Source organism: Chenopodium quinoa, unplaced genomic scaffold, assembly GCF_001683475.1.
Source record: "Chenopodium quinoa cultivar QQ74 unplaced genomic scaffold, ASM168347v1, whole genome shotgun sequence".
Lineage (NCBI taxonomy): Eukaryota > Viridiplantae > Streptophyta > Magnoliopsida > Caryophyllales > Amaranthaceae > Chenopodium > Chenopodium quinoa.
In genome coordinates this window covers 2,460,203-2,471,271 of record NW_018745413.1, presented here as the reverse complement: position 1 = coordinate 2,471,271, position 11,069 = coordinate 2,460,203, and positions in this window count along the sequence as shown.

Here is an 11,069-nt window from a genome sequence, read left to right as displayed (position 1 = left end):
TGTATCAGAAATTTTGTAAAAGGGATGGTTTAGAGAAAGGATAGAGAGAAGGAAAGCTTCTAGCTTTTTAGAGAGAGAAAGAGAGAGATGATTGTGAATTCAGATTCTCGAAAAATGGAGGTCCAAGGACCCTATTTATAAGAAAATAGCCCGTAATTGATAGAAAAGAGTTATAGTTCGAAAAGGAATAAAATTGCATCCTGTCGTCAACGACAAAGCTTGTCGCCAGGCGCTGCACTGCAACGCCAGGCGACGAACCTGTCGTTAGACGATGCAGTGATTTTAAACGCGTTTTCAACGCGGAATCCACTTATCGATAAAATTAACTCGTAAAATACGTACGAAGGCTAAAATCATATTTTCATATAAAACACTTATTTTATTCCATGTAAAACTCATTTACATAATTATCAATCCTAATCCTACTAGGATTTAAGATAACCTTCTAGAAAATTTTAGAAGACAATAATCATTCCTAATAGCTTTAGGAATGATATTAAATTATAGGCCCTCCTCTAGATCATTAGGCCGCATATAAGAACCAAACCGGGCCCAGTTTAGTATTTTGGCCATAACTTCCTCATTATTCATCGTAATTGGGCATAATATATCGTTGGAAAGCTCTTTTTGAGCCCCATTCAATTACACCATTATTGGACCCTTGTCATGGACCAAACTGAACTGTACTTGCTATTTTCATAAAATAGAGTAGGTTTTCGAAAACAAAAAGAAAGATTTTTTATAAAAACTAACCGCAACACTAGACTTTTCACACTTTCACTTCATTTGATTACAATTCGACGCGAAAGGTATTCATCACTGGGTTTGGTTTTGGAGAGACACAAATGGGTGTCTACATTAGCACATTGCACCCTTGCTCCTAGCTGAAAGTCTTCTTTTTTGTCATCACAATATTTTCAAACCTTATTGAATGCGTACTGTTGGAATTTTGTAAGTCTTGGAAAGAATGAGTCATTAGGAGTAGGGAATTCATGGAAATCATGTACCATTCCATAATCCCAATCTTTATAATGTATACTAATGAATAGAGCATGTTGATTAAGAGGATATGGGTAGATTCGTAATGATGCAACTTTAGAGTTTTTGAGAAACTCTACTCTTTATCCCCATAGATGTCAAAGATAAAAAAATTTATTGGACTTTGTCAAAACCAACTCGTACCATGTTCTAAAATAATTATCTTTTATTTTGTTCAATATTATATTTCGTAAACCAGCAATGAGCTAAAATAACATAATTATTAGTTCGAACATCAATAACCTTTGGATTGCCCGATGGCAGCCCTTGATCAAACCATCTCATGAACTTTGTTTTCTGATATGATCACGCCTTGCATTAAGGCCCAACTGGAGGGTGAAACCCGCTCTATGGCTTTTTCTGTTTCATTAATGAGAGTTTTTCTCTCTACATCCATCTTTTGAAGTTGGTGTGTAGGAGGCTTTTGTATTGCCTTGAGTTTCTCAACATTAACTAATTCTCTAGTCAAACTATCTTCCATAGAATTCTTCAATCCTTGAATATGTTCAACACTAAAAGAGAATTGGTTAAGCAATAATTGCCAATGCAGAAGTCTCCCTTGCGCTTGCATATTAGACAAATTCTTTTTAACAAAACCGAGTATGCCTTTGCAATATGTTCTTATTAAGAACAGTTTAGGGGCTAAGAAGACTAAGAACTTCTTGATCCCTCTAATAACTGCAAGAATTTCCTTTTGCATTGTAGAAAAATTTAACTCAGCTTAATTAAAACTTCCATTATTGTTTCCACAAAGTCTTTCTCCTTCTTTAAATTTTAACACGACACTCCAGTACTCATTACTGGAATCTATTCCAAGGATTAAATCATCTTCAGTAGTAGGTAGTGTTAGTACAGGAAGACCTTTACACATAGCTTAAAAATCTTGAACAATTTTAGAATCATTTTCCTTCAAGTTACATGTTATTTATTTCTTGAGTTTTTGTTGTAATGGCTTCCTTAACAAAGCAAGATATTCTATGAAATCAGAAGCATAGGTTAAACATCATAGAAATCTTTCTAGTTGTTTTCTATCTTCAATTTTAAATGGAAAATTTTCAATCTTTCTAGAATGTGTTTTTGCAAGATTATTTGTCCTGCTTTAATTTCTAATCCTAGAAACTCAATCTCTTGTTTAACATAAACACATTTATCTTCTCCAAGGATTATACCATGCTCAGCTCATTTTTTAGTTACAACTTTAAGATCATTCTTATGTTGCTCTAAATCTTTTGTGAATATTGAAAAATCATCTATATAGACCAAACAACAATGATTAAGTTCTATAAAAATATTATCCATTCTTCTCTGAAATATTTGTGGAGCATTTTTTAATTAAAAAGGCATTACTAACCATTCATAATGCCCTTAAGGGGCGCTAAATGCAGTTAATGGAATGCTTTCTTCTTCCATTTTAATTGCTAGTAGCCACTCTTACAATCCATTTTAGAAAACCATGTGGCTAATTGTATTCTATTAAATAACACAGTTTTATTAGGAATGTAATAGCCATAAAAAACAATATTGTTGTAGACACCCATTTGTGTCTCCCCAAAACCAAACCCGGTGATGAGTACCTTTCACGTCGAATCATAATCGAATGAAACGAAAGTGTGGAAAGGTCTAGTGTTGCGGAAAGTTTTATTTCTTTTCTTTTCTTTTCTCTTCTCTCTGTTTCATTAAAACTTTATTTTAAGAAAACAGTCAATCCAGTTTGGTTGGTCCATGATATGGGTCCAATAGTGGTGTAGTTGGATGGAGCTTGCAAAGACCTTTCCAACGATATATTATGAGCCCAATTCCGATGAATATTGAGGAATTTATGGCCAATTTACTAAATTGGGCTCGGTTTGAGTTTTAAGTACGGCCCAATGATCTAGGGGAGGGCCTAATATGATTTATCATTCCTAATGTAATTAGGAATGGTTTTAATCTTCTACAACATTCTAGAAGGTTATTATCATTCTTAATTCAATTAGGATTCTTCAGAGTTTTAATTAGATCAAATAGCATTTTTGACTGAAATTATATTATTTTATCTTCTAGTACGGGAATTTTATCAGATTTTCGAAAACGCGTTGAAATCCAATTTGGCGTCCAACCCCAGGCCTTGGCGCCTGGAATCAGGATTGGCGGCAGACGCCAGCCATTGGCGCCTGGCGCTAACCACTGGTCCTGGCGCCAATGAGCCAGGGCTGGCGCCAAGGTTGTTTTGTGGTCTTCAGACTCTGTTTTGATAAATTATCTTTTTTGGATGATTTTCTCTATAAATATCGTATCAAAAACTCCGTTTTCATTCATCAACTACATCTATCATTCACCAATTCTCTTTATTCTTAAGCTATCATCAACAGGCATCATCGATCATCAACTCTCTTCATTCACAAATTATTAATCAATTAGCATTCATCTACTGTCAAATAATCCTTTTCGTCTATCTCCTTTCATCAACTTTCATCAATTTTCATTCATTCTTTCCATTCTTTCTTTGCTTTTTAATACAAAATTCCGCATTCACAAGGTCTTGAAACACCTAGCCATATTCGAAGTTGCCTTCGCCCTAGACGTGAAAGGTTTTAATTTCTGAGGGTTTGGTCCCAAATCTCTCTTTAAATTATTTTATTTAATTGCTTTGATTTATTATTTTCCTTGAAGTTACTAACGTGTGTATTTTGTTATTAGAAAGAGGTACGAGGCGTCCAAGTAAGTACTTTAATGGTTAAATTGATTTATGATGTAGATATCATGCTTAGATTGTTATTTTGATTCCTAGTATCATGTCTAGGGTAACTTTAATATCAAGTACGATTAAAAGTATGATGCTTCCTATATTCTTCATAATATTTATTATTATTATTAATGATGTTGATTATTTATTATGTTGCTTGATATGCATATTATTTTATATTGTTATTGCTTGATCACCTTTTATTGCATGTTTAAAGGGAATTTGTATTTGCAATCGCGCTTAATAAGATAATTAATAATCTCGTTAGGGTTCATTGTGATTATAAATTCAAGTGATCGCCAATAATAGTTTGTTTGTGCATTTAAATTCAACCAACATAGATTAAACGGGTTTAGGGTTAATCCTATTGATTGTATGTTAGTCAGAAAGCGCACATGAATACGATCAGAATAAAGTAGAGGCCTATTATTAGGGCAGGTTCAATCTCTTTTAGGTTGGATTTGTACCTTCATCCCCGGACCCTTATTTGGTTCATGACCTTATGGAGTTGACGATCTCTTGGATCGTTAAGGGGTGTAACCTTCATCCTATGAACGGTTTACAAGTTCCTTAAAAACTTGTTGGCGACTCTTTTGCTCTATCTTCTTCCCTTTTGGACGCCACCGTACTTTAGTGTATGATCACAGTGGGGTTCAAGATAGTGGGATTTTTAAGGCTTGAAATTATTCCCTACAATTGTCATTTAGCTATTTATAATTAATGACCATTCTAGCTTTACCTCTTTTATCTTCTGCATGATTCCTTATTATAAATGCTAGACTATTATGAGGACTCTTGTTATTCCTAATTAGATTTTTATTTAGCAATTCTTTTATTTGTTCATAAAATTCTTGTATATCTTGGTAGGTATAGACCATTTGTCTTACTATAATAATCTTATTAGGATTTGTTAGAGTTATCTTAGCAAATTCCTTATCCTTTTCCCAATGTTCTAATAGATTTGTTGAATATATTTTTCACATAATTTTTCTTGCTGCTTATTTATTTGATTTATTAATGATGAATCACACTACGAAATTCTAAGTGCAACCTTTTGTTGTGTAGGTGTAACCCTATCACCACGCTGGATGTGCGTAAATTCCATAGTCTGATGGGTAGCCTTTGTTATTTTCTGTATAGGAACAGAATGACCATTAATAGTAAAGATTATTTGATCAATGGTTTGAGTGCATGGAGAGTATAATCTCTAAAAATTATTTTCTATTATCATATCATGACTAGGTTGATCAATTGCCCATAGAATAGGAATAACACATTAAACTCCTCCAATTTCTATTGATAATTCTTTGATTATCTCTGTATGAATATATCATGACACTATTATTAGCAATTCTAACTTTCATAGGATTTTTTAGTCTTTTTCCACAAGAATTCTAGAAATAATGACCTTTTTCCAAAACATGTAGAACAACCACCATCAATATATGCACATAATTTATATTAATTATAATCCTTAACGCATATATCAATTGGAATATAAATGTTATTAGGATTAATACGAGATATTTCATTACAAGCTTCTATTTGCATATTAACTTCATCTTCATATACTGGTTCACTCACCGTTTTGGTCTTATATCCAATTACCTTCCTTTTATCAATAGGATTATTTGAATCTTCATTTGACTCTAAATTAGAATATGACCCCATATCAATGCTATGCTTTGCCGGTTGTTTGAAGGCTTTTTTACTTTCACATTTTTCATTTAGTTTCTTTAGTAGAACTAATATTTCTTCTTCATCCTCTTCTGGATTTTCATCATCTTGTTGTTTCATTCTTATTATTGTTGAATTTCGTCTACTTAGACATGATGTTCTAAGACTCATATTTCTCTGTATTTTAGGTTTTGTAGTCATTCCAATATGAAGTAATCCTAATTCATTAATTAACATCTTACTCGATCTATTTCTAACCGCAGGGTTCATAAAGAATTCATGCCAAGTTTTTTCAACTTCAATTTCATTAGGATTTACTTTCATAGGTGTAATTTTCTTCTTAGGACCTCCTCCTTGCTCATATCTCTGAGCATCAACTATTTGTTTCTTAAAAGATGAGTCTATAGTATTTACCAACTTATAAACCACCTTCCATCTTAATTGTATGGGTCGTGTTCCTTTATCCATTATCACTTCTTCTGTTAATAGTTTGATAGCTAAAAACTTTGACGTAAATGAATCCTCTAAGCTCACATAATATCTAGGTTCACATTCATAGCTTACCGTTCCTTGACTTAAGTTACATGTGATACCACTAATTATTTGATCATAAAATTATTTATGTATAATAACACAAATAAAACTCAAGCATGTAACATCATTGCCAAATTCTTGTAAAGGAGTTATGTATACTTGTACTGCACCATTACAAATATAACTATAATTTCCTTTTTCCTTATTTTTAAATACTTTTCCAGCTTATGATATTAATTATGGCTGCCTTTTGTTCACAATCTTCGATTACTATACTTCCTTCCAGTTCTTCACATACATATTTAGTTCTAGTTTTAAAGAAAGAATTTTTAAATATTTTATCCTTAGTAATCTGGGGAAAATTCATGCTTTCTTTGTTTACTTGATCTAGGCTATTATATTCAAATGAATATTCAGCTCTTTTCAGTTGACCTCATTTTGCTTTTATCCTCATCACTGTCATCTGATTCTGAATTTTCTAATTCTTCTCGTTCCATCATATTATTTGTTTCTTCATAATTTTCTTCTTCAAATTCGCTATCTTCAAGTTCCTCATTATACTTATTTACTCCCTGTATTATTTCTACTATTCCTTTATTATTACTTAAAGCTAACTCTAAATCCCCGTCTTTAGGTATTTTTATGTAGTCCTAACTACCTAAGGCTTCCATTAATTTATGATTAGCTTTCTTCAATTCATTAGCATAATGTCCTAGTTCTCCACAAGACCAATATTTGCATGTTTTCTTTTTCTCAGGACAATATGTTGCCTTTCTGAAAAACCTACATGGTTTTCAATATTTATGTTTATAATACTTTTGATTATAAGGTTATCCTCTTGATCTGTCAAATTTATTTTTCTTATAATTCCTTCTCTTATTATTGTCGTTTCTTTCACATCCATAGTTATTTGAAAAATCCCAACAAGTGAGAAATTGTCTCTTCATTTGTAGAGTTCCTACAACCTCTCTACATTTCTTTTTAATCCACTTTCTTAGGAAAGCAATTTTGTTACCTAGGGTGTCCCTAGCTAAGAATTTCTCTCTCCACTCTTGATATTTTTCACTAATTTCTTCATTAAGAGGACTTGGTAATTTATCATAGAACATTCCAAAATTTGTTTCATTTTCACCAATTTTATAATAATATGTTTTAAATTCCATAATATAGTTCTCGGCATATTTCATATTATAGATGGAGACATTACTTAACTTTCTTTGATTCCATTGTTTTCTAATTAGGATCATCACTAGGACCAATTATTCCAACTCAATGTATTGACGTAGCTCTCTAAACATTCTAGTACTAGATTCATTAGCTCTTAACGTAGTTTTCACTTCTTCTTCTCTACCATCATACCAATCTTCTACACAGCCATAGAAACTATGTTCGATATAATTTAAGAAATTTTCAGAAGTCCATTCTATGTTTAGATTAAGTACACTACTCATACTCTTTTTCCATAGATCTAAAACATCTTGTCTTTCTCTTACACCATCTAATTTAAGCTTATAACTAGTTTGAATTATAGGTTCAAGAGTCACTTCTTCTTGTTTAGGTAAATGATTAGGCATAACCTTGACACTAAACCGGGTAGTTGTAGGCGTCGCTCGAAGTGCGCCTACGTTAAAGCATGTTGTGAATATGCTTGGCACTCATAGGAAGTGGGAATTGACATTACGATTAGGGACAAATAAAGTAGGGAGCCGCCAACAAGTTTTTAAGGAACTTGTAAACCGTTCACGGATCATAAAAAGGCAACCACGAATAAGGGACAACGAATGCAACAACGATTGACCCGTGAAAGTTACACCCCATTCATGATCCATGAGATTGATAACTCCATATGGTTCGGAACCACGAAAGGAGGATCGGGGATGATGGTATGAAGTGAGTCATAGAGTCACGTTCGCCCATATTGGCCTCTACTCGATTCTTATAGTGAAAAATGATTCATGCGATCTCAAAGGCATACAAACAAAATATTCAATTTGCTCCAAACTATTATTAAGATAAATTAGTTTAATATTAATGCAAAACATAATTCTAAAATATTTGTGATCACTTGAATTAATAACAAGATTAAAAAGGAACCTAAACCGGTTGTCCAAATTATCCTTATTAGGCGTGATTTTCAATTACATATTCCCTGTAAACATGCAATATGGTGATCAAATAAAAAATAATAGAATAAACATTAATATTGGAAGCAATTTAACAATAAATTGTTATTCAAATAAAATAATAATAATAACCTAATCATGATACTAGCAATAAAAAAATAAAATAAGAGTAATTAAGTGAATAATTACTCACTTTCCGTGTTTCCTTGAATTGCTACATCATGAATAAACCGTTAGTAACTTCAATAAAACTATAAATCAAATGGAAACAATTAAACTAAATAAAATTATAGTTAACTTGGTCCAAACCCTCAGTTAATTAAACCTTTCACGCCTTGGTTTAAGTATAGAACTTCGGGTATTGTATGCACTCCTAGGAGTGCTTAATTAGGGGAAATATTTAGAGAATAGGGTGGCTAGTATTTAGGCTAAAGAGGGAGAAGAGAATGATTTGATGATCAAGCTTGTTGATGATCCAAAAGGGGTAATTTGACCTCTATTTATAGGGAAAAAATAGGGTCGAAGAATCAAGAAAAAGATAAGAATTCGAATCGGATAAAACTCTTGCGATAGACAGCAGTTTTTGCGGTTTTTGTTTTTATCATATCTTTTGAACCAGAAATCGGAATAAGATGAATAAGATATGGTTGGAAATTTCTTGAAGTATACTTTTTAACCTAATTAAAATCAGATTAAAATATTTTGTAGAACAAAAGATATAGCCGAAATAGTGAGACGGTGTCAGTTTTGGATAGAGTTTAACATTTTATTCATATATTTTCCTTTATAGCTCAAAATTAATATTATAATATATCATTGGAAAGATAATTTCAAGGGCTATCCAACCATAAAAATTTGGATAAAAACTATGAGGCACGAAAATAATATCTTTCTATCTTTGAACGTCTTTCAATTCGAATATAAATAGGATTTTCAAAAAAAGGAGTTTTATTCAATTTCAAACTATTTAATCTTATCTTTTCAAAAAGGATAATTAAGATCTTTTAGAAAATTATAGAATCTTCCAATTAATCCTAATTAGTTTAGGAATGGTATTAAATAATTTGGACCCTCCACATGATCATTGGGTCGTAGGTCAGGTGGGCTTAGGTTCGGTTTAGGCTCAGTTTAATATTTTGGCCATAACTTATTCATTATAACTCGGATTTGGGCTTATAATATATCGTTGGAAAGCTATTTTCAAGACTCATCCAACTATTTAATCATTGGACCCATATTATGGACCAAAATAAACTGGATCAAACGTTTTAAGAAAAAGGACACGAACTGAATGATTTTAAAGGACACGAAATGAATTATTTTAGGTTTAAAGGCACCAAAAGAGGAAAATAAGTTATGGTTTGGGGAAATAAGATAGGAATTGGGTTGTTTTATGAAATGGAAATATGGATTTAAGCACTCCAAAAGTTAAATACTCAACCCGACCAATAATGGCGGTGAAAGGTTGTTCATCATTGGGTTTGGTTTTGGGGAGACATTTTTAGGTGTCTACCAAAGCCCCCACTTTGACTGAGTTTGTAGAAACGTTAGTTTCGAAAACGATAGTCAAAGTAGTTGATAGGGACAGAGAATGATTTAAGACGTTCTGCGATCCTAAATCATTCTGTATACGCCGATACCTGCAGAAAAATGTTAGTTCTACAGATAAAAGAGTAAAGGGATAAAATGCGTATCTGACACCAGTGTATCGGTGACAAATGAGTTTGGTAGCTTCCTATGCTTGAAGGAATACACCGGATGACGTATGTTGAAATGCTTTCCATGCTTGAGGAAAGCCGACAGATGAGTTTGGTAGCTTTCTAAGCCTGAAGAAACCTACCGGATGACACTTTCCATGCTTGAGGAAAGTCGACGTATGAATTTGGTGTCATTCTATGCTTGAAGAATTCTACCGATAATGCCTTCCATGTTTGAGGAAAGCCGACTACTTGGCGGTTTTCTTCACTTGAAGAAAAATCCACCAATAACGCTTTCCATGCTTGAGGAAAGCCGACTTGACGGTTTTCTATGCTTGAAGAAGTCCACCAAATAATACTTTCCATGCTTGAGGAAAGTCGACAGATGATGAGATTGCAAATCTCTGTGTATCAAGAACCTTGCATCATGAAATGATGGTGGTTCGATTGTCCCCGAAAGTGGGCTGTAGATGGTCCTCTTGTCCCCGGACGTGGGCTGTAGATGGTTCTCTTATCCCCGAACGTGGGCTGTAGATGGTCCGCTTGTCCCCGGACGTGGGCTGTAGATGGCCCGCTTGTCCCTGGACGTGGGTTGTTGATGGTCCGCTTGTCCCCGGACGTGGGCTGGTTGCAAATGGGCCGCTTGTCCCTGGACGTGGGATGTAAATGGTCCGCTTGTCTCCTGACGTGGGTTGTAAATGATACGCTTGTCCCCAGACGTGGGCTGTAGATGGTCCGCTTGTCCCCGGACGTGGGCTGTAATTGAGACCTGCAAAAATAAATTTGCCAATGGACTCGTATATACTGTGATTGACTTGACCATTGACTTGACCAAGTTTGACTTGACATGACATGACATGTGTATGACTTGTGATTGTATGTGTCTTGAGTGAGTGTGTGCACTGACACAAGGAATTAAAAATGCAAAAGCAAAAAATTTCCGTCATTTTTGTCATGAGTGGAGGGTACCGACTTTCTCCCGAAAAAGAAAGACGTGAAAAATGAAGTTTTTTTTTTTGAACTTCCCCAAAATAAAAGTCATGATAAGAAAAGGGAAGAAGTTTTGAACTTCCTTATTGAGCAAGACGAAATGAATCACATGGATTTCCTACTTGTCATATTGAACTGCCTGTCTTGAGTATAATTTATGCATGATGTATGTTCTTAGGCTAGGAGGCTAAGGACAATTACATCATGTGACACGATAGATGAATGAACTTAGGTCATGGAGCTAAGCATCACATATGGTGTAAAGAAACGATCTTGAACGTTACT